At 37.3% G+C, this 24,003-nt stretch overlaps 1 long non-coding RNA gene across 1 annotated transcript in view; it reads left to right on the forward strand.

Moving 5' to 3' along the window:
• Positions 1-23,715, forward strand: part of LOC113948662 — a 60,331-nt gene extending 36,616 nt beyond the window's left edge. The window contains exons 3-6 of the long non-coding RNA XR_003528206.1: positions 21,960-22,094; positions 22,666-22,670; positions 22,778-22,843; positions 23,635-23,715. This is a non-coding gene — a long non-coding RNA (uncharacterized LOC113948662). The remainder of the gene's footprint in view (positions 1-21,959; positions 22,095-22,665; positions 22,671-22,777; positions 22,844-23,634) is intronic.
• The last annotated feature ends 288 nt before the right edge of the window (positions 23,716-24,003 follow it).

Below are 24,003 nucleotides of genomic sequence, written 5' to 3' on the forward strand. Positions count from 1 at the left end.
CAGGTTCAATTCTTTGTAACACCTGGATCATTTGCCATAAAATCCATATGTGCACTTAATAAATCTGGAAATTAATAAATGTACTTTATAATGAAAAAAACCACATGAAGTATGATGATGGACACACAAAGCAGGAATAATTCCTCACATAGCTACCTACACACCTGAAGATGTGCAATAACATTGACCTATACAAACGTACATGTTACTCACAAATAATCCTAGACTGGAAGCATGAATATATTAGCCCAAAGTAAGTTTTTCCATAGATCTTCTCTTTGACTCTCAAAATATTCAGCCAGCTTTTCCCAGGGCTTCTTCCTGTCTCTTGCAGGTCACTTTTTGCTCATCTCCTGTTCTCACGAAGACAGTCTGTAGCAGAGTCAGCTATTACAGGACTCATCAGCTTCCTGTCTCGACATCAGGCTTTTCCTTCTCCCTTTAGTCTTAAAAATGCACATTTCACTGTCATCCTGAAACTGCTTAGGCTATGGTCACAGTTATAGCATCCTAGCACTCAACAGCAGCATTCTGCCTCCCAGAATGAGGGAAAATCAGCAGATTTTCTGTGTGGAAGAGACATTGGAACAAAATTGCCATTTCCCACTGGAGAGAGCTGTCCAGGGGATCCTGCTATCCTGAATCTTTCAAAATCAGATTATAGTCTCTATTCAAAGTTCCTTCTGTGTACCCTGGAAAAAAAAAAACAACAGCTTTTTCTTGATGGACTCAAGAGATCTGCTGTGGGGGAAAACTGGACATGGCTCCTAGTTGTGAGCTGTATTTTATAAGCAATTTGGGAAGCCAGTGGTGTAAAAACAGTAACACTGGTGTGCATGTGGACCAGCAGACTTAGAAGCACCAGGTGGTGGAACTGCCAGCTTTGAGTTAGTTGATGAAAACTTGTCCATTAGGGCAGCAGCTTTTCTTACAGTGACCAGAAGGTTTTCCATGTTGGGAGGAAATCTTGCTGAGGATGCCTTGCTGCCCATCAGTGATGCTTTATGACCACAATTCACTCCACTGACTGTTGTGTGCAACCACAGCTGAACCATGTGACAGGTTCACATAAAAAGCACATGTTTCAGGCTTTAAGGAGAAATGGGAATGGTGGTAGCACAATGCTTTTCTTTGAGGTACTGGAATGAAACTGTATAGATCACAGTAACATCTTTTGGAGTATAATACTCTCAATGTATTTATTTAATTAAAAATAGTGGTTTATAGGACAGCAAATGGATTCAGTTCTGTCCTTCTCCCACTCCACAAGTAGTGACTAATTCATTGTTTGTCATTAATATTAAATTTAGCAAATAAAAAATATTTCAAGGAATATTTAATGGAATCAGTTTGTAATTCTATATCTGTGTAAATGAAAATATACATATGTATATATTTACACACATGGAGACCTAATTTTCATTTCAAATCATACTCAGATAGGTCCCACTGGAGCTGTAAAGTGAAGTTGGTTTGGGCCTGAGTGCTTACTGGAAAAGATCCATTTTTTGTGAGAACCTACTCTTATTGCAATTCAGTGGGATTTTGCATATGATTAAAACATCACCATGCAAAAAAATGGCTTTGATATGAAAAAGAATCAGGTATATACAGTTACAATGTATTTACTTGTATCATCAGGCTTACCTTTAACATAGTAATATTTCAGTTCTACTGAATTGCTATATCTATAAGCTGATTTTTTTTAAACTGCTTGGAGTAAATTGCAAGGTTTTCCCCCATGGTACTGACTTATTGTTCTGCCAGAATGTCTTCTTTTGTCATAAAAACAATAACTTAGTGTAAGTAGTACTTTTGAGGTTTACTAATCAGACAGACTAATTGTATCTTTTAATCTAGGTCAATCTGCTCTTACTTATTATAATTTCGCTCCAAGTCCCCCCCAAAAGAGGAACATTTGCAAATAATTTAGTGTCAGAAGCACTCTTATATAAACACTACAAGAATTTCTGGAAGGTCCAACAAAAACTCTCAAGAATTTTGAATCCAAATGTCCAATATATTTTTTAAAAGGAATATACTGCTTTTCTTAAAACTTGGGAGTGAACTTGAATGTGTGTGTCTGTGTCTTCAGGTGAACACATAAAAGGACTGGATAAACAGTTAGGGAATGGGGTCTTTCCTTTATTTACAAAGCTGAGATTGTCTAGACAGGGCACTTTTCCTGAATCAATCTACCAACTAAACTTAGAAAGACCATACTAATATTCGATTTTAGCTTCATCACCATGTCTGTACAATTCCTGCTTAGATTGCTAACCAGGGTGATTATTGCTCACTGAAACTGTTAATGTTTTGGTTGGATGTTTGTCTTCTCAAAAATGGACTGAAAGATTTTTCCCTGTAGGCTACTGAATTTTCATTGCATGTTAACTGTTTAGGTTATTTTCCAGCTCCACCACAATCCAGTAGTGAGAGAAAGCAGCTACCACAGGAAAAAAGAATATTCAAATTTCTCATGGAAACTTTGAAACTGGCTTGATAACCGGAGTATTTTTTATGTCATATGAGGCACTTGGTTTATAAATTGGGGTCTGAAACCAGCTCTACCTTGTGAGCAGTACCAGGCAGCTGCCCTCAGGAAGCAGTTACTTTGTAACATCAACATAAGAAAGCTTCAAAATAAGTTTGCAAAAATATCTGTTCTTCTCACCTGTTTGGAAGTGCAATCATTGTTGCATGGAGTAATATTTTTCTTCAGTTGAAGGATGGTTTTACCACAAAGAAGTACTTTAGTAACAGAGACTAAAGTGTTTTGTTATCAAGAAGGCAAAAGACAGTCCAAAGTTATGCCCACAGTTTCACATATGTCCTCTTGATAAGGAAAGGTCTTGAGAAAATGCACTTTACCGTAAATTATGCTTTCCTGGAGGAAAAGAATATTGAAAGGGGTTTTTTGACAAGTACAATGTAAGAGATTAGTTCATTTGAGTAGAGAGAGTGCTTAAAAATGCAGCTGCATGCAGATTTCTTAAGAAACTACAACTGACAATTGAAGAGGAAACCTAAAACAAGATTACAAAAATTAATCAGTTGGCACAGAGTGGTTGACATTAATGTGTGTACTTCTTTGTTTTGAAACTAGACTGTGGAGGAGTTTTCTTATATGGAAAATTTCATCTACTTGTACTTGTCTCCTCACATAGTCAAATATTTTGTGAGACAGATCAAAAACCCTCTTTGACAAGCTCATTCCCACGCTTCTCCTTATTAACCTGCTTTTTTTTTTATTTGGTTTCTCCTCTTTTCCTGGAGACTTGTTCAGTTAAAGAAAACTTTGCTTGAAATCTATTTCAGTAGCTCTATATCTCTTGGGCAATCAGTATTTAAATGAAATATGGAAATGGAGTTAAAAAAAAAAAACATTAAGGGTTGGAATAAGGCAAGTTCCACTAGCCTGTCAGAGGTATTTGGGAGCATGTAAAGAGCTGAGGTTGGTATTGGGTAAGGCAGTCAAGAGGAGGAGGTTCTGTGATGAACTATTGCTGTATAAACTCTGAGCTGTACCCTGAAATGCTGTCAGTGATTTCTCTCATACTTCAGAAGAGACAGCTCTTGGTGAAGCCTGTGGAAGTAGCACATGCAGTATTATCCTGGCTCAGAAGTTGGAAATTGGAAACAATCACAGACTGTTAGGTTTTAGTCAAAAGGGACGTTCTTCTAGTAAATATTGCTGCTTAACCAGACCTCTCTGTTTTACATATCAACAATTTTACCACCACATCAGTAAATGTCTTTTACACGTGCACACTCCTGTGATTTTCCTCTTTACACTTACAGAAAAACTAATAGCTTGTTACAGTTCAAATGTGATCATTTTCATGTCCTAACCACGTTCCTTAATGGGGAATGTTTGCCCTCTCTAAAGTTTAACCATTTCCACACCACTTGTGTTCATGCTCTTCAAAGCCTCACGTCTCAGAGGATCTGTTCTTTCCCTCCTCTGGACTATTCCTTTGTATTCTGAACTTAGACAATATTTGAAAAAGTTTTTACAGATTCCAGTTTTTCATCACTGTATAAACAAATAACCCTAGTTAAATAGCCATCAAATATTATTATTATAGATTTTACAAATACTTCTTTGCTTCTATAAATGTGCACATCCAAACAGGGTAGAGCTGCTGGGCTATACAGAAAGCTGTGCAAGGGGCTAATGTGCTGTCTGCTTTATGAAGTGTTGTGATAATTGCCAATAGTTAAATAGGAGTGCAGGGAGTTGCAGGATTGCATTAACTAATATGCACTGTGTGCAGCACCCATCACTCAGGGCTGAATAGTTATGAAATTTTCTTTGTATGTTTTTTTTTCTATCTACCTTTGCATTTAAAGAATTTCTTTTATCCAGCGAGCTCAAGGAAATTCTTTTGATACCTTTACTCATGCAGAGTAGTTTCTTACCTTGTAAGTGACACACTTGCAGCTAACATGTGAGGCATCAGTAGTGTGAATACTGGTGCCCACTGCTCAGCCCACAGGAGGTTGGGAGACTGCTGTGTTGTGGTCATTTCTCCATGGTGGAGAACAGTCTTTGTGGTGGAAGTCTTACCTGCTGGAACTGCAGAGTGTGAGTTCCCCTCTTCCCTCTGCATGATTAAAATTATTTTTACTGAATCAGAGTACCCTTGAATGCTACAGGTTTCTTTTGAGTTGATAACTTTCATGGTTCCCAGGTATTTGTGAAGTATATCCCTGTTAAATCGAATGTATTGATAAACTATCCCAGTTCTGGATACCTGTGCAATGTATTCCTTGACACAAAGAAATTCTACAAAGGCTACATTAACTTTTTGAAGCATACCCTCTGGGAGAGCCAATTCAAAAGCATCAGTTTCTTCCATTGTGCAAACCTACCGAAAATGTTATAAGCCTTATAACTGATAAGAGCCAATGGGATTCAAGAAGGTGCACATTGAATTGCAATTCTTTCCAAGAATGTCATCTTAGGACAAAGAAACAAATCTCTTAGTTAGCGCACCCATTTTCAGATTTGCCCCAAATACCTCCTCTCGAATTGAGTGGTAAATTCTTTCTTTGACAAACATATCTATTATAGATACAGTGTCTGTTCTAACTATGAGAGGAAGAGTGTGTCCAAGGAGTTTGTGAGCTTGGCTTTAGAAATAATTTGAAATTAAAAGAAAGCTAATTAAAATCTTTCTTTTATAGTTATGTTTTGAACTGATTCTGTAATTCCTTCAAGGCTAGGCATGAGTGAATATAAAGTCCAGACAGGAGGCACACTGGTCTTTTATTCCCAGGCACAGATATTGAAAAGGGAACATAATGTAGATGGGAATGGCTGAAGTGAGCTACGCATCATAGTGATGAGGTATGCCTTTTCCTCGGGAGTCTTCTTTCTCCTAGAGGGCAAAATAATCTGGTGATTACACAATAATGTCATCTTTGACACAGGACTATTTTTAGCTCTTGTGATCCTGTTCATCTTTTTTTTTTTTTTTTTACTTTTTACCTATGCATGCAGCACTGTGGACCCGTGTTTTCCATCCCAGAGTATTATACTCATTTACTTTTAACATTTGGCAATCTGGGTTTCTTTAAAGAGAAGTCTATGCTGATAGAATCTCAGGACAGCATATATCTGTCAGTTGTATCTGTTCCTGTTACTACAGTACAGTGTGCTTAGAGCAAATACAGAAGTAGTACATTTTTCCTCGAAGCCTGTAGAAAAAAATATTTCCAGGATCTTTGATTTCTGTAGTTCTCCCACCTAATATCTCCTCCAGAGTTTTGATTATTACATTGTGATAGGCTGCTTAGAAAAACCCAAGACAGATAAGATAGATTTAATTTCTAACCCTGACATCTCTACCACCCATTCATTACTCTCTTTTACATTTCTTGCTATGCCCTGTGAAAGCAATGTGCCAGTTACATCTGCAGGTTCTATCCGAGAGGGCAAAACAGTTGTATGTTAACATCAGATTTTTTAAAAAGTGGGGTAAATTGTGTACAGTTCAAAATCTCCTTGCTTCAGGTGAATAATCAGCCTTGTCAGTAAGTGCAGGCAAGTGGTGTCTGTTCCTTGTGCTGTTGTTTGTTTTAAACTCTTATTTCATAACCATTGTGTGAAAAGGCATCCCTCGCCTCTTTGGCTTAGGGAATGTTTGCAATCGAGCAACATTTGTTTTATACTGTAAAAACTGTGTCCCTGCACTTTTGCACCACTCTTAAATCTCCACAGTGACTCTCAGTGGGTAATGTACAAGAATGTTCAAAACACATTTTGAAGGAAGAAGAGAATGAAAGGGGGGGGGGGGAGAAAAGAAAAGAGAAAGAGCAACTCATCTAAAGTTACACCATCATCTTTAACAGCTGTGTGCATATTAAAGGAAGTAATGGGGGAGTGAAGGTACTGCATATTTCAAAGCTGAACTGTTGCAGCAACAATAAGAAAGGGGGGATGTTGTACAGAGTTAGCCAAGTGTTTGAAGTACATTACCGTAAGCCAAACCAATGAAGTGGACAAGATTTCTAGCATGCTGCAGTGGTGCCTCTGCGTACTTAATAACAGATGTTTGGTCTCTCTAGGCAGATAATTGTCCTGCTGTAAGGTTGGCTTGACCTGTGTGAGCAATACTGTGTACAGCACTGAAGCAGTAACAAATGATCATAGCTTTTCTCTTTTTACTGGTAGAATGCTTAGCCACGCTTCCTTTTAAGCACATAATTACTCCAAAGCAACTGGAGCCCATACATCCTCCTTGCCTAATGGCTCTGAAGCCGTTTTGCTATAATTTATGGGGACAGGGTTCAAAGTTTTAATAATATTTGGATAATATCATTGCCAAAATGTCTTTGAGCTGTGATGAATAGAATGAGAGTGGGCACATTTTGATTCTGTGCATGACAGTGCGAGTGTTAACAGCACCATACTTTGTTCAACCTTTATGGAAACATTCACGAGCCAATTTGCTCATGAATTGTAGATATGAGCATGAAGAATTATAAACAGCAGTGGAAAACATACAGGGTTGCTTGTTCATAAGGCACTGTCCTGTTAGTGGCTCTTCTTTATGCAGATAAATGAATTGCAGAGAATACAAAAATGGTTTAAATAAACCCTTAGCAGATAATGTATTAGCACATCAACATAAAATACGCATGCACTGTGGCATGCTTTTGGATATTTATGTTTATACTCTCTGCTCAAGTGGCTCACTGATTTTTTGGCTTCCTATCATTCACCTAATAACTTCAGCATCCTAACTGCACCTCTGGGTATGTTTATCTGACAATCCAAGCTGTTCTTTGCTTTATGTGGCTTGCTGGAATTGGCTCAGCAATTTGCTCTGCGAGTCGCTCCAGTGTATGATAGGTTAATGATGTTAATCAAAGCTAAATAAGAGTAGACATGATCCTTTCATTGAAGCCATAGACCAGCCCAGACCAGAAGGTGCATTGATGGAGCAAACAAGCCTGTTGGATAGGTAGCAAGAGATCACAAAAATAACATCAAAATAATGTGTCCCTGAAGCTAATGTACACCTAGAGATTCATCCAAAGCCTACTGAAGCTTGTAGGAGTCTCTTCTGATTTCAATAAGGTTTAGACCAGATGCATAAAATTCTGCATACTTTGGCTAAGAATATTATTTTTCCAGTTTGCTTCATAGGATACAAAACTTAGTGTGAACAAACAGTGGCTAAATTCTGTGGCTAATTCGTTAGTGAGAGGTTAAGGATTTGTTAGTCAAACAGCACAAGTATTTTCATTACAGAAATGATATAAAAATACTGACTTCTCCAGGCACGACAGCTGCTCTCAATGATAAAAGTAAATACAAATATGAACAAGAATTGTTTTAAATGTTCCCAACAGCGATGGTAGCTTGAAAAAAAATTAATAAATACTCTCTGTTTAATTCCATTCAATGATATTCAAGCGATGCTTCATTTAATCAAAGGGGCATTTGATTACAGAAATAATCAGCTGACACAGTCCCAATTCACTCTGGCCACTAAGAATGCATGTAGATGGCTAGATGTAACATATGTGAGGGTTGGCAATCATTTCTGAAAAACTGTTAGTATGACCTTAATTACAATGGTCCAATTTTGTATTTGATAGCCTTACTTTAAAATTGTAATGCTTATTATGAAATTTTAATGTTAATTTCTTAAAGATTCTTTTAAATATAAGCCTTAGTTGGCTTGTGTAAATGGGGTTTTTTTTCCTCAATGGGTTGAACAGTGTTCACCAACTAAAATTATTTCTTATGATTATGTTGAGGTATAAAGTCACCAGGAACTTCCATGTCTGCTAAAAAAAAAATCAAATTAATATATAGGATTTTGTTAATCTTCCAGTCTTCAAAGAATATTATGTAGTCATATAAAAATGTGATTTATAACTGCGGTGGTTATCTTAAAATTGTACACGGACAATTTGATTTCTGTATTAAACTGTTGACTAAGTCTTTAAAAACAGGTATATTTCTGCATTGGTTTATCACTAGAAGACAAAATATATACTTTATTCTTCCTCCTCCTTATTGTTTTACTCCTTTAACTACAAAGAGAGTCTGGAAACCTTCAACCTCAGAAGTTAAAAATACAACATCTCTGCATTTTTCTTAATTGTTTTCTGGAAAAACTATGAGAGACAGAAATGATAAAGGCAGGAGTAGTTTTACATTATGAACAATTCCAACAAGGGGCTGAATATTCAACAACTGATAGGCCAAATAACAAGTTGTTAACTTCACAATGCACAGTCACAGAGTACATATGTGTCACTTTGAGCAAAGATTGAAAAGACTTCAGAATTAGAGATTTAACAGCCAGTTTTGATTAAATCAAAACAATCAGAGTAGTTACATTTGCAATAGAATTAAGTTTTAAAAATCCAGACTCTGAATACTTTGCCAGACCTCACATTTCAAGCTTATTATGGGATAAATTTTTCAGGTGATACCTTTGAAAAATATATACTGCTGAATACTTGAGGACTTTTCTGGCAAATGACAATGCATGTTCAATTGTTTTCCCTCCCATCTATGACTTAGAACAGCCAATAGAGTCAGAGAAATGCTAAATGCTTTGTTGTAGAGAGAATTCCATCATATTTAAAGTCAGGTCCTAGGAAATCCTGAATTTTTACATTATGTTTGATGGTTATGCTTAACGGACTAAAAAAGGAACACAGATAAAGCAATATTATCCATTTTTATAAACTGAAAAAATTTCAGTTGAAATCAGTAGACACCATCTCCAGATCTGTCTCTTTTTCTCCTTTCATTAGTTCCCATGCAGTTTGTCAGTACTTGCTTTGATCAAAAATGACCATTTCTCACATGCACCACAGACACAGTGATCTGCCCCAGGACAGCATATCCCAAATAGAGGACATGGCAGTGCAGGAGCCTGAAAGCCTCAAATATTGCATTATGACACAGGAAGAGGATGAGTTTATGCCCAAATGTCATTTCCTGTAGATGGAGAGTGACACTTCCAGTGTATTTGCATCCCGGACCAACTACACCGTAGCTCTCTGGAGAACTGCTGATCACATCTTGTGAATGTCCCAGAGATGCACTTTGATATCACCACATCAAGAGAAATTAACTCCTACATAGGTATGATACCAACCCTTTATTCTTCAATCTGTGTTCCTCTAGCCAGGGAAGGTGCACTCCACACACACAGAGAGATCTCTTGTGCACACATCAAATAAAAAGCCTGAGAGAAGTCACCAGAGTGCAGAAGTTGTAGTACGTAGGATTACACAAAAGGTCTAACCAATAAATTCAGGAGCTCATGTAACTCAGTATTTATGGACCAAAGTGCTGCCCCACCTGTCTAGAAGACAAGCACATGCTACTATCCCCAGATCCCACAGAGTTCAGGGAAAACCAATGAAGAATGCTTGACAAACCTTTAAGTGCTCTGCAGATCACCATATGTGATGCTTTGAAGTTCACAAGCAAAGTCTATTCAAAACCTTCATGCCCAAGGAAATTTTGCTTGAAATTTTATGAGAACGGTCATTCTTATAAAATTTGTGAAACATGCCAGTTTTTTATTTCATAGGAAATACACCTAAACACAGCCAAAGGAATGATTCTCAGTGATATCCCTCATTGGGAAAGATCCCAGCATCCCATGTGTTAGGCTGAAAGTTCTACAGAGTCAAACTTCTCTCCATGCTTAATAGTATTTATGAAATGGCAGACTAGCTTGGCAGTATGGCATGAACATGCTGAAGATTATCCCAAAACAACGAACAAAAAATGTTCCAGGTGATTTCTTTTTTTTCATTTGTTCCCATTTATCTTTTTTCTTCTTCCCATTAGGCTACACTTCTACCCCTGAAAATTTGTGCTATAAAGGTCATGGCAAAAGGAGGATTCCGGAGATTTCCATTGTTCAATGCTAAATAGATGCTGAACATTTGGGAAGACTACAATGCATTTTTATTTAGCCTTACTTAAAGCTAGGCTGTTGTCCCTTTTTCTAAATGGTGCACCTCTCCAGGTATACTTCTAATTCCTCCTTATCACCTCGTTGTGTGGTGGAATTTGCGGTGACCTGCTTCCTCTAATTGAATGGGAGCTCTATTCGATCGCCCTGTCCTTTAATTTAGCTCTCCCACCTAGAACAATGGGTGATTAACACAAGTCAAAACAAGAGCATAAAGGAAAAAGGCAGCACAACCCGCCTTGGTGCAGCTGCTCGACTCCAGTGTTTGCCTGCTGTGTAGCAGCATGTTACGGTCACTGCCAAGCCTTGATCTTCTCTCTCTGTGTCAGTACTCCAAGGATCCATCCTTTAAGCAGCACAGATCACACAATTATACATTGTTGGAGAACTTCAGTGTCACTTCTAAGGAATACAGATTCTGCAACTTGAATCAAAAGTGAATTAAACAGAAATACACAAACGTTTTAAATATTGGTTTGTTGTTGTTTTTTTTTTTATTCAGACTGCCGCTTCTGTTACCACTGATACTCTTTTTTCCCCCTGAAGTACTTATCTGGCTATTTGTCAGACACTCCAGTTTTACGGGTTTGGGTTTTTTCGTTTTCATCTTGATGCTTATGCCAGCATAACATCTCATCAAACTGTACCTTCCTCAGATCAGAATATGTTTGAAGTCTCATTTTAAGAGAGTCCTACTTTGATTCTGGAAATTATCCTATAGTTGTCTGCATATAATTCCTAGAAAGTTGTTTTGATGCAGTTCATTTTGGTGCTGACCCAAAGACACGTAACAGTAATGAAACGAAACTCTTAAATATCTTTGAATCAGGCTCAGGAAAGTGCATGTGAAGTATTAGCGTTGATAGTGACCTTTCTAAAACCTAATGGGAAAAAAAAATATGGTTTAAGATGGATGAAGCCATTAAGCTGTGTAGAATTTACTTTTAAAAGCTTATAAAATGTATTTGAGAGCAAGAACGTTTAAGTTGATGCCAACTACAAAAGGCTGTAAGCAGATCAGCTGTCCAGGTGCCTGTGCAGATCTCTGCATAGACAGCGTGGTGCAGCCCACAAACTTTACTATCCCAATCATGCAAAGATTTAACCACAAACTCTGTTGCACTCCTGAATACCAAGGTATTAAATCTATCAGCAAGGACAGTCTGCTGCTTTTAAACTGGGCTGGATAAATGTCACGGTTTTCCTTTCCAGTCTCTGAGAGAGCATATAGCACTGCTTACTCGGGCCCAAACCAAAGACCACTAAGGGCAGGTTGTCTTTCTCTTAAATTAATAATCTTTGCACCAAGCCCTTGATTTTCCCTTCAAAACCTGACAGGCATGTACTCAATTTCATATGTGCATAATATGACTCCTTAAAAAAAAAAGGTCTTTTATGTCTAGAGACAAATTACCAGGTTTCTAAAAGGATGGGGTTACTTGATAGTCCCTACTTAAAATGAGACTCTGCATACCTGCTATGATTCAGTGTTTAGAAAACAAACAGATAGGGTTAGATCCAAACAAAGGATTCGTTTTAATAGTAAACATATTTAAGAGGGTGCCTGCCTAAATGTGAATTGTTTAGGGGATGGATTACCATTTTGCATACATTTTAGAGCTCTGAGAGAAGCCATTAAGGGATTAACACCTCCGATTTATGAAAATGCAAGGATGATAAAGAAACAATAGGGGTGACAGCATTGTGTAAACGACATTGATTCATTTCAGAACAGGGCTGTTAACTGCTGGAAATGAAGAAATAAATGGAACAATGGATAGATGCTTTTACCAGCTTGTCATTAATTAGCAGTGAGCACAATTCTTTTATTGTCCTTTTTGAAAAATACAAAATTGGTAGGAAAATACAAGCACTGAGCAAATAGATTACTCTGTGTCACTAGACTGACATCTGCATTTTCTTTCTTCTCTAATATATTTTGTTTTTCAAATGATATCGAACTTTTAGCCTGGCAGCAAGCCCAAATTTTACTTCCTTTGAAATTCCTAAAAGGATATGTTTTCATCCTTGAAACCTCCCTGCTTTATAAAAGCATAACAAAAGCAATGATTTGAGAAAGGGTTAATAAATGTTAGTGAATCCCCTGTAACACAGCTTGGAAGCACAAACAACAGTTCAATGCACTATTCTGCTGACCTATTGCATCCGATCAACTGTGGTTTTATTTCTAGCAATGCCAGCAGGTGGGAACTGACAACATGTTTCTTTGGAATCGTAAAGAAAGATCGTCTCTGATGGAGAATTAGCTGGAAGTAAGCGAGGTTGTTTGGCACGGATCTAAGCAGGGACAATGCTTGATTATGGCTATCACTCTCCAGCTGCTGTCAGAATGTTAAGTTTGCTTTCTTGAGGCCTGACATCCAACACATTTCTTTTTTTAATTAGTATCTGGTACTGTAAGATGCTGATATTTTACTGCATGTCAGATGTGCAGGGCTAAAATACATCACTGAACTCAGAGGCAGGTGTGAGTGCTAGGAATTAGTTTTTTACCTCTCATAGGGAATTCAAGGCATCTCTCTCCACTTTAAAAAAGCTATGTGGATGGAGGAGTTAGTGTGGATAAACCTTCAGTGCTGTTGCCCGAGAAAGGATGCAGAGTGAAGCTGATAAATCAAATATCATCAAGGCAAAATACCCTGAGCACTGCCTTCATTTTCATCAGCATATCCAGGCAATTTTCTGCTCCTGAATTCTCCCTCACCCTGGCAGCACAGTAACACGCTTCCCAGCTGCAGGGGTACAGGGGTGTTTACACCATGCTGAGGACACAGCAGCACTGCCCACAGGATTGAGGTGAACCAACTAAGGTCAGCAGTGTTAAAGATTTGCCATTTTCCCACCTGTGTAATGACCTTGTAGGTAAGGAGGACTCAGGGCTTTCACCTGTGGCAAGTGTTACACACAGCTTGGCAGGAGCCATGAAGGGGCCAACCTGTGGATGCAGGTACGACTGAAAAAAGTGACACTGTGGCAACAAGTTCAGCCAGTGCTCAGCAGAAACCTACTCCTACTTCTTTCCTGCAAAGCTCTGTGATGTTTGGCTGTATGTTTAAGTGAGTGTATGTCTATATAGGTTTGGGTTTTTTGGGGGGGAAGGGGAGGATGTTAAGTTTTATTTTTCAGCATCCCGAGGTAAAGCTGCGAGTGGTAAAGGCAGTAGTTTCTCACCTTAAATGCTCATAATAGGTTTCATCAGAGACTGTTTGTAGGAGAGAGCCCTTCAGCCAGCAACAAATAGGTGAGACGAATTTTTATTTTTTGTTGCATTAAAAAAAAAAAGAGGATTGGTATTCAGAAGAGGAGGGTTAATTTTTCTTACTAGAGTGATGCCATTTATTAGATGGTGCCTGGACAAGTCACAAAAAGTACTTAGGAAAAAAATTGCCAATTTAATTTTTATATCTAGTTCAAAAGTTCCTTACAACTCTGTGCTTTTAAAATTGAGCCTATCCAAATTTCAATAATTTTCTTCCAGAGAGAATAGGCATAATTATTTTGTGAAACTATCAACTTTAGTAGTATAGCTCCTGGTGTTCCAAAGGTGTTTGCTGTCATCTGGGACATCTGCATTTTCCAAGTCAAACTGTTAATTGCCCATCCTCATACAAACAGGTTGCACCTTGCTCCAAGCCTTCAGCAGTTCTGGATCTCTGAGATATAGTTCAGATCTCTTAATTGTCTCCAAAGAGTTTCTTTGAAGGCAGTCTTGAAAAAATACAAGTCTTCTGCTCTTGAGAGGAAAAAACTAAACCAAACTTTTTTCAGCATCAGAGCTAAATGAGATCTATATTTGTGGCACATATCATTTACACATCTACAATTATTTTATTGATCCTCCTTTGTTTGCCAGGAAAGACCTCCCCTTTTGTACATGCATTCTAGCTAATCTATGTCTCCAACAAGGTTTAAATTCTGCTATCAGGTTGACAAAGCAATGGGACATAAGGCTATAAAGCTGTAAAAAGATACGTTAAGCAAGGCTTCCTCCTACCTATAGCAGAGATTCTTTATCATATGTGAAAGTCATTGAGGCTCTGTGAGGGTTCCTAGAATTATCTGTACAGAAGAAAACAACTGTAAAGGTCTTATTGTGGTGGAGCATTGAGGCACATGATTTACTCTCAGGCTGCAAGCAGTCCCATTGATTTCAGAAATAAGTGACATGCAGAAGGTTAAACGTGTGCTTTGCTGGGTTGGGGCCAGACCTGGTATCGTTCTTCTGAATAGTTTACAAAAACTCTGTTATCAAAAAAAAAAAAAAAAGCCCAGCAACAACAAACTGTTATAAAGATGTGTTGTATTTTAAGTCAGGATGTAAAAGAGCCACCTCTGGTTCAAAAATAAGCGAGTTATTTTTGCAAACACAGTAGGATTTTTTGGCTCTGTTGCCGCTGAAAGCACAGCAGGGCCCCTGTGCATCATCCCTTGCATGGCCTGACAAGTACTGCAGTTATACTGACTTTCCTTCATAGGCTCCCTGTTCAGTGGGTTTACCCTTCAAAGAACAGGTGTAGAAAAATCTCCAAGCACATGGGGCTGCACTGGCAACTACAGGATGGAGGTTTTAAAGACATTGCAGTTGACTTTGGATTCTGAGCAGGTACAGTCCAACATCTTCCATAAGATTCATGTTAAACTCAGGTTTGAGGAATATTTTAGTTCTGAGCTGTTTATTCTCTGCTACACTCTCAGAGGAAAATTGCTCCATGCCAGTGGAATATGTCATATACTTAATGTGTGGAATTCTGAAGTTTTCTACAGAATAAAAATTCTGATTCTAGATGAGTCATAAAACTTATGCTCTGACTGGGAAAAAAATCCACCAAACTTCTAAAAATATAAAATCTAATCCATAAAAGGGAAAATTAAGTAAGATGATGAGATGTCTTTGTTTATCCCTGTAATTTCTATTTCAGTGTGATGTTTTACCTTGAATAACTCTTGAGCAGTAATAGTTTTTATTGGTAATTCACCATCTTTAATTTCTTTCATATTGATTTTGATGAGATTTCAGATACCTCCCATACTGACTCATTGTCTCCTAATTTCTGTAAGGATCTGAAAGGAAAAATGTAGTTTATAAAGACTGAATGGCATTCTCATTCTTCACTTCAGCACAGTGCACTCATCAGTTTTATGTCAGCAATACTTGAGCAGTATAAGATTCTTGTTCTTAGAAACCAAATAGCATAACTTCACTAATTCCTCCATGTGTTCTCTTCCCTTTATGGAGAAATGAATGTTGTGTAAATACCCAAATAAAATAATCATGACAGGTTTGGTCAGTATTTTGGACCATTTGCTTCCTCTTTTCTATAATAAGAAGAAACCTCTTGTTTAGGGTGACATGTGGGAGGTACTTCAGGATGTTTGAGAGGGGTACCCCAAAATAAAGGGATCTGTCTGGTTGATGGAGTGGTGCAGTCACTCCTTGAGTTGTTATTCTGACTATACAGTGCAAGTGGATTAAAAATATTTTTAAATGAAGTTATTAAGGAATAGCTCTTCTGAAGCAACTGCTTTCAGGAGCTCCTAGTAATGTCCATGTTGGGACATATGGGCTGAGAAGATCTGCCCATTCTGGTGAGAATCACACGTGTCTGAGCTACTTGAGGGCATGTTTCAGTAACATGAAAGTGCTGGGTGAATGCCAGAACACTGTAAATTTTGGGAAAGACTCTCTTCTACTTGCTTTGATTTTCTCATTGCATAACAGAACTTCCAATGTCATATCCAGCTAATAAAGGGGTGGAGAAAAACATAAGGGGAGGGAAAACATTCAAAGGGCCCCGTTGAATCTTTCATGATGGAAAAAGAAAAAAAATCCATGCTTTGATACCTGATGTTCTCTAATCTATGAAATAAAAGAATTCTGAAAGTTTTGGACATATTTACATTCACACACTTAGAGTGTTATTCATGTCCTCATAAATAAGTTATCTGTAACTGCAACCAAAAAAGGATCTTGTACAGTTTAGTGCCCCTTTATGGTTGACATTGATTTAAAACACTCCATAAGGGGCATAGTACTGCAGGATCAATTAAAAGTAAATGCAGTCATGAAAGTTGCATGAAGTACTGTCTGCCAGAGCCTTGCAGACACTGTTCCTCCTACGGAAACTTGCCACCTTTCTAGCTAAACAGAAAAGATCCAGATGGAGTTATAGATGCAGTTTTATTTCGTACTGATTGGTGGCCTTGCGATGGGGAAAGCAAAATCTCTGCCCAAATCAAGTCTTCTCAGATAAATATCCTCAGCAATTTTAAGAGGATTTTAACTTAGTCTGTTAAAACATTTAGTCAAGTCTCTTCCAGAACAGCCTCCAAATGGGTAGGCTGGCTGTCCAGTCTCACCAAGGCAAGTTCCTAAAACATTATTGTTAATCGCTGTATTTGTGCTAAGAAAATCAACACAGACAAAACAAAATTTAGACTCACACCAGTATGTTCAGCTCTATTAATTCCAACTTCTTTTGTTCATGACTTTATATGGAAAAAGAGATATGGTTGTAAATTAAAGTGTGTGTTGAATGGGAAGCATCATGTAATCTTATGTGGGGAAAAGAAGTCATGATGAATTTTCTCTTGCCCCTGTATGAAAATCTGGTGACATCAACTTGGGTGAGTTCAGGAGCTGCACTAATTTGTCATTTCATCATAATGCTCAAAAGGCAGCAAGTAGGAAACAGGGACTGTAATTTTAGATGTTGTCACTCATTTCAGCCCAGCTGACCAGAAACAAACTTTCCCACACTATAGGCCAGGATATATTTTCAACCACAGTGGTTTTTGTAGACCCCTTCAAAAAACATAGCAATAAGAAACCCTTTACAGGTTCTTTGAGCAATAGTAGTATAATTTTTTTTTCAGTTATGGGGAATTTTGTTCAAAGGGCTGCCTGTGTGAAAAAAGGACATTACTTGCTGTTGCAGAATTACTGTTGGAAAAATACTGGAAGGGAACATTCAGAAGTGGTAGAGTCTGGACCAGAGGGCTTCCTGTGGCCCCTGTAATCCTAATTTTTGTGTATATATTAACATATGAATGAAACTGGAAATCTAAATTAGTGCAAGAGATTGACATCAGTTTTTGCTCTTTTTCAACTTGTCTAAACAGTCACATTTGTGTCAGTCTATCAATTTGATGTTGCTTTCTCCAATGAAAGATAGGTCAAGTTTGGACATCTTTCAGCAACACTGGGGACTTTTGTCCAAACAGATGCTGGCCAAACAGGTTAGCTGTAAATAACAAGTTGAAGTGCACTGTGTTCAGTCACTGAGTGATGGAGTTACTCATATTTATAATTATATATATGTGCACTGCTACACAGACATTTATTCAGTTGATACTTGCTTAGAAATGTGGTATTATAACTACAGGACTTTTTGAAATTATCCTTATAGTTTGGCAGCTATGATAATATGATGCAATAATTGACCATATTACATTCTTTAGAATGTTGCACAGATTTTACTTTAAATCATAATATTATAAATAACTCTGCTTATAGAACTTTGACAAATTTTATGAGGACAGAAAGAGAACTTTTTAACTTCATCTTGGTAAATAAGAACTCATTTCCTAAATATTTTGCTCTTGGATTCATTCACATATAGGTTGAGGGGGGGTATGTGTCAAAATTCTCAAATTATTTTAGATAATTCAAAAAAACCCCTCATCTAATGGTTAGCACCCATCTGATTTGGGGAAAATGCTTCGTTGACCTCACATCTGAAACTTGATTTGATATGAGGAAGGCACCCCAGCTGGGTACTCTGGTAGAGTAAGAGCAACAGCATCTCAGTCTGACATCCTCTACCAGCTCCAGCCGTGTTCAGTTGTCAGTGCTCTAAGGAAAGCAAAGCAAAAAACAGAAGCCAAATTATACATCAAAAGGGAAACAGTATTTTCTCCTGCACTGCAGGCAACCAGCAGACCACCTCAGAATGGGATTCATATACTGTGTCAGAGAGAAACAGTCAACAAACAGTCCTTTCAGTCCATACCACCCTGTATCTACAACCATCTGTGTAGCCAAGAACTCATATTACAAATTTATTTTTAATACCAGGTTTATTCTGATTTCAGGCATAGAGTCCTTTCCAGAAATGGTACTAAACTTGTAGATAATCCTTGCATTTTTTAACCAAGTCATATATATACAGAAATAATTGCTCCTCCCTTTGAGATTTTGTACATTAATTGAGTGATGCATTACTAAGCCTAAGTAGAAACTGAGCTGAGCTGAAGACTTGAAAGTTTTTGTTTTGTTTTGTTGGGGTTTTTTGGGTTTTTTTTTTTTGGTTGGTTGGTTGGTTGATTTGGTTTTTTGGGTTTTGGGTGCTTTTTGGCGGTTTTTGTTGGTTTTTTTTCTTTCTGGTAGGAAGAAAGGAAAGGCTGATGACTTGAGAATTTTGATTCTGGGGGAAAGCAGTCCCAAAAGAGAAGATCTCATATAGGCAAGCTTAAGCCACATTAGGAGTGCTGAAATGCTCTAGACAACTCTTTTTCCCCCATCCTGATCAAGTAACACATCATCACTGTGCATGTGTGGGAAGGGGAAGCCCTTTACTTAGTATTAATATATTTGAAGCTTGTGGTGTCCAAATTCTACTTGTCCAAATTGGAGCATAAAAATGTAGGAATATTTTCTATTAAATATATCTCCACTGAGATAAAATAAAAATATTCTATAATTTATAAAGGCTGAATTTAAAATATTAAAAAAAGAGTTTCTGGGTAAATCAGGGTTACAAAGAGTTGCTATAAATATGGGATACTATTATTAAGAAATAGTTATGAAGTGATGCTCTGGCATTCTTAAATTAGTTATGCTTATTCTTGTTTAGAGAACCAGCAGGAGTTTTGTGATCAGCTAAAGGACTGGTGCAGCACAGATCAAATAATACATATTATAGTCTGTATTCAGGAGATCCAAATTTGTGACCAAAGTGCTTAAATTGTCTATGATTTCATTTTTCTGAAAAAGTAATGGTGATGAAATAACAGTACTTCTGTAGTAGTAATGGTGTTAGAAATATTAGAAGTATTTAGCAGTGGTGATAATGTTGTTGTTCATGTCCATGTAGAACAAATGGGTAGAAAAAAGGAGTGATCTGTGGTGCTGGAGGTTTCATATTCTGTGCTGAGCAGCCCTCTATGAATGATGATTCTGATGATGTAATTCAGTAATTCATAGCACAATACAGATCTAGATTCAGTTATAGTGTGAATTTGGCTGGATAATGTGTACCTTTACTGGAGTACAGTTTTACTTTTCAGTCTAATTTTGTCTGTTTGCTTTCAGCTTTGCATAATTAATTAAAAAGTCTGGTGAATGCAAGAGAAAGAGCAAGTCCAACTGTCGGTTGAAATGAGCTATCAAATTAATGCCATATGACAATGACAGTTTTGTAAATCATCCTTTGACCTGATTTGCCTCTGAAGGAGTTTATGCCTAAATACTTATTCTAATACAGGCAGATACTGACCATTTTTATCAAGCCCACAAGCAATTTATCCTCAAGTCTTATTGTAAAAAACTATTTGAAATTAATGGGAAGTTTTACTCAATAAAGGAGTCCAGTTTTGGCTGCCAAGCCAGCCAGTTCCAGAATCAAATTTTTACTCTTAGTGTAATATTCCCTCTACCACTGCTATCAGTAGTGTTAATGATAGCCACTAATTACCTTATATATTATTAGGACTAAGGAATATTTGTAATCATTCTTCACAAGTAGAAGCTTGAGGTCATGATCAACCAGCATACTGCAATGAAAGTACATGAACTCATGGGCAAAAATTTTCATTTAAGAGCAAAAGAGTTCCATTTTTCCATGTTTCAGAATACTTTTTTTCTAGTAAAGGAAAACATCTTTTAATTAAGCAGAAGGAATATCATCATAAAATCATTACATTTTTTTATGGAAGCTAAAAAAATACACTGTATAATTAAAAATAACATATGATCACTAATGAAAAGTCATTGTCTGTCCCTAATGCCAGACTTCTTGCTTGACAAGAGAGAGAAATCTGGAATGTTAAAAGAAACTGTTTATTAAAAAATATTAAATTATACTAGAAGTTTCACTTTCATACATTATATGATTTTATAATCCTACCAAAGAAAATAAAAAAATGTGCTAATGCCTTTTTTCAGTCTTTATGGTGAAACTAAGAAACAGGAATGGTTTGGCAGATATTTTAGATTGTTTGCTTTAATTTTGGGGTTTGAGCTTGTTTTTAACTGAGAACTATAATGAATAAGAAACAGTTGTTTCTCTGTGTCTTTTCCTGGAGGATCCCTTTGTCTCAAGAGGACTAGAAAGGAATCTTTCACAAAGATTTTCTCTCAGTTGTGGTATTGCTGATGTCAAGCATGCAAAAATTGTGAGTCAGCACTCCAAAAGTCACGAGACTGCATTGAAAAAAAAAAAAGGCAATCTTTTAAAATACGTGGCACTCTTGTTTGAGCCTTTATAGCAAATTTATGGCACATTCTTATACTTTTTCTGCAAATTGAAATCTTATTTTTCAAAACAAAAGAAGAAAAAAGAAGAAACAGCTGAGTTTTCTCAAAAAACTGTAAGATGCCCAGAAATGGGCTTCTGAAGAAGGTCTAAAGCATTACAAACTTTGCAACGTAATTGCAGGTGTTGGAAACATGGCAATTATTTGTGAGAACTTTGATCTAAATTGAAGTCAATAAAAACAAATGAAAAAAACCAACTGAAAGAAAAGCAGAGAAAACTTCCTTTGCGTTTCAGAAGCTCAGGCTGCTGTAGTACCATTTGTTCTGCAGTCCTTCCACACAAATTCAGGAGAATAGACCTCATTTCTTTAAGGTTAAATAAGAAGATGTATAAACATCTGATTGCCAGACAGAAGATACAGTCAGATAATGACAAATAACACTTTGATTCTGGCAAAAAAGGAATAGGCAAAGTAGTGCAGATGCTGTTATTACAAAGATATAAGACCTTTACCACAGTTTAAAAGACAAAGACTATTTGAATCTAACAACATGGTTTCTGGCCAGAAAAAGCTCCAATTATTTTTAAAAATGTCACCTCATTCACATTCAATGATCACAGAAAATGGAAACATTTTAAGCAGTAATTGTAAACATCTGCTAAAGAAAAAAAAATGAAAACATGACTAAGACAGAAATGAGCTGCCAACATAAAGTATTGTGTGAACAAATCCACGGGAAAAACACCAGATCTGTGGATGGGTTCTGTGTGCACTGTGAAAAAATTGATGATTATAAAAAAGATTAGAACCCACCTAAAAACGTTTTATTCTAAGTCAGTCTGGCCGTCTACGCAAATATCAAGGAATGTGGCTACACTTGCATTTCTGCAGCAGCTTTGGCCCCTGCTGCTTTTCCTGCCCTGTTCCAAGAGAAGCGTTTGCACAGGCACAGGGAATTGGACTCAAACTGATCTTACAATTTTTTTCTTTCTTTTTCAGCTGGATCAGTTAAGAAAAAATCAATGGTGGTACAGATGGTGATGACAGCTCATACAGAAATGCTGCTAGATTTCTAACCATTGCCTTGAAACACTGATTTCAGACTGCAGGGCTGTAATGACAACATAAATGAAGGTAAATCAGATCCTTCTGGTTTTTAGAAAGCGCTCCCCAAATCTGAGGCCAAGAAACAAGTGGAAGGCATCTACAGATTTGCATCTCAGCACAGCATTTAAATGTATTGAGCAACTTGCAGGATCCAGGACTGCTTTGTAAGATTGTTGACTCCAGCATGGAGTAACAGAATGACTGAGTTAATACAGAAGAGAAAGTAAAGGTGTGAATCTCCCAGTTTTCCAGGTATATCTGTGCTAGTTAAAGATATTTCCATGAACAACTCATATCTTGTATTGTAGAGATATAATGCCCCATGTCCTCTGGCCCAAGTAATCATGCACATTTTCTAAAATACAGCAGGCAGCCTGGGTTGGCTCGGGTCGTCTTTTCTCAATGCCAAACATCACATCTAGAAGCAGCTGTTCTGATTGAAAATGTTTTATCACCATCCTTTGGTAGAAACTTGCAACTGGCTGACCAGTTCATTTGAACTATTCCTGATCTATCCCCTTCTGTAATTGAGGAAAATCAGCCAGATCATGTGCAGCTGGGGGCAGACAGGCTGTGCTTGGGCTAAAAGGTTACTGAGCACAGGTGGCTTGCACTGCCTTCCCATGCTGCTGCTGCTTTCCCTGTCCACTCTCTGGTCCAACAGCTGATACTTAGTTATTTTTTTTCCCCTCCTTGTTTTTTTGACATAGGAATGTCTGCCCTTCTTCTGCTTCAGCACAGGGGGCAAGACTGGTGAAAAAAAATTTGCTGGCAAGGTAGGTGTGATTCTTTGCTTGAGTAGCAATAACAATTGGAGTAAAAGGCAAACCATCAATTTTTTTAAAAAACAGGTCCACAATCTTTAGAGTTGATCAGAACTGAGAATGTGAATAAGGACTTCTGGGAAATGGAAATTTCAGAAGAAGAATCTTAGAGACTTTGCTGATTAGCTCTCTAAAAAAACCCTCTGAAATGACAAGAACAAAGTAGTTTGATGCCTGTGACTTGTTCTAACTCATACTCAGGCTAAATTACAGGAGATTGGAACCCTGAAGGAAGACCATTTGTGGATGGTGGGTGGTATTTAATATTATGTTTATCGTGTACTCTTAAATATCAAAATATGTATGTAGGTGGTGTTTCTGGAGGTTCTTCCTGCTTGATAGCTAGAGATTAGGTATTGGAGGAATGAGGACTCAATGCAAGTTGCCTGTGCTCTGCAAGTAGAGCGTAAAGACCAGTTTCCTTAAACTCCTGAGCAATCTAAGCCAAATGCTCATGAAAAGCATCTTTCTAAGGAATTTTCTTGGAATATGGCACATGATTTCAGAAGATCTATGATAGAAGTCTTTTTAAGATCTTAAAATGTATAAAATATTAAATGTGTACTTTCAAACTGCATTTTTTTTGGTAGTTTGGTAATGGAGAATTGGCTGCTGGTTTTAGCCTGTGGCCAGGAAGACAATAAAAGCAGTTATGTAATAAATCAGAAAAGAACGAGCTTTTGACATCTCACAATGAACTGCTAGTATTTTTTGAGAAAGTTATTTCATTCTTTTTTATCTAGGTTGAAGAACTCAAAATGAGACCTCTCTCCCAGCTCTGGAATTCCCATTGATAGTAGTTGATTCTGCATAAAGGATACAGGTAAAAATAACATTTTTGTTTACCTTTAAGGAAATTAGAAATTCCAGAAGTGCTGTGAGACTAGAAAATCTTTTTAAAATAGGATTATCATCCTGAATACTTGTAAACAATAGGAAAAAAAATGGAGTTCAAACCTACCACTGTAATTAAGTACCACCCCTCCAGGGTCACAGTGTGCTGCCTTCAGTAAAGCCATAGGTCACAAGCCATGGGTTCCATGGTGCATTCAGCCTGGCTTTAGGCTCCTATGACTGGATCAAAATGGTTCAATGAAATGATATAATGTATT

The sequence above is a fragment of the Corapipo altera genome, unplaced genomic scaffold, assembly GCF_003945725.1.
Source record: "Corapipo altera isolate COAL_440 unplaced genomic scaffold, ASM394572v1 62, whole genome shotgun sequence".
NCBI lineage: Eukaryota > Metazoa > Chordata > Aves > Passeriformes > Pipridae > Corapipo > Corapipo altera.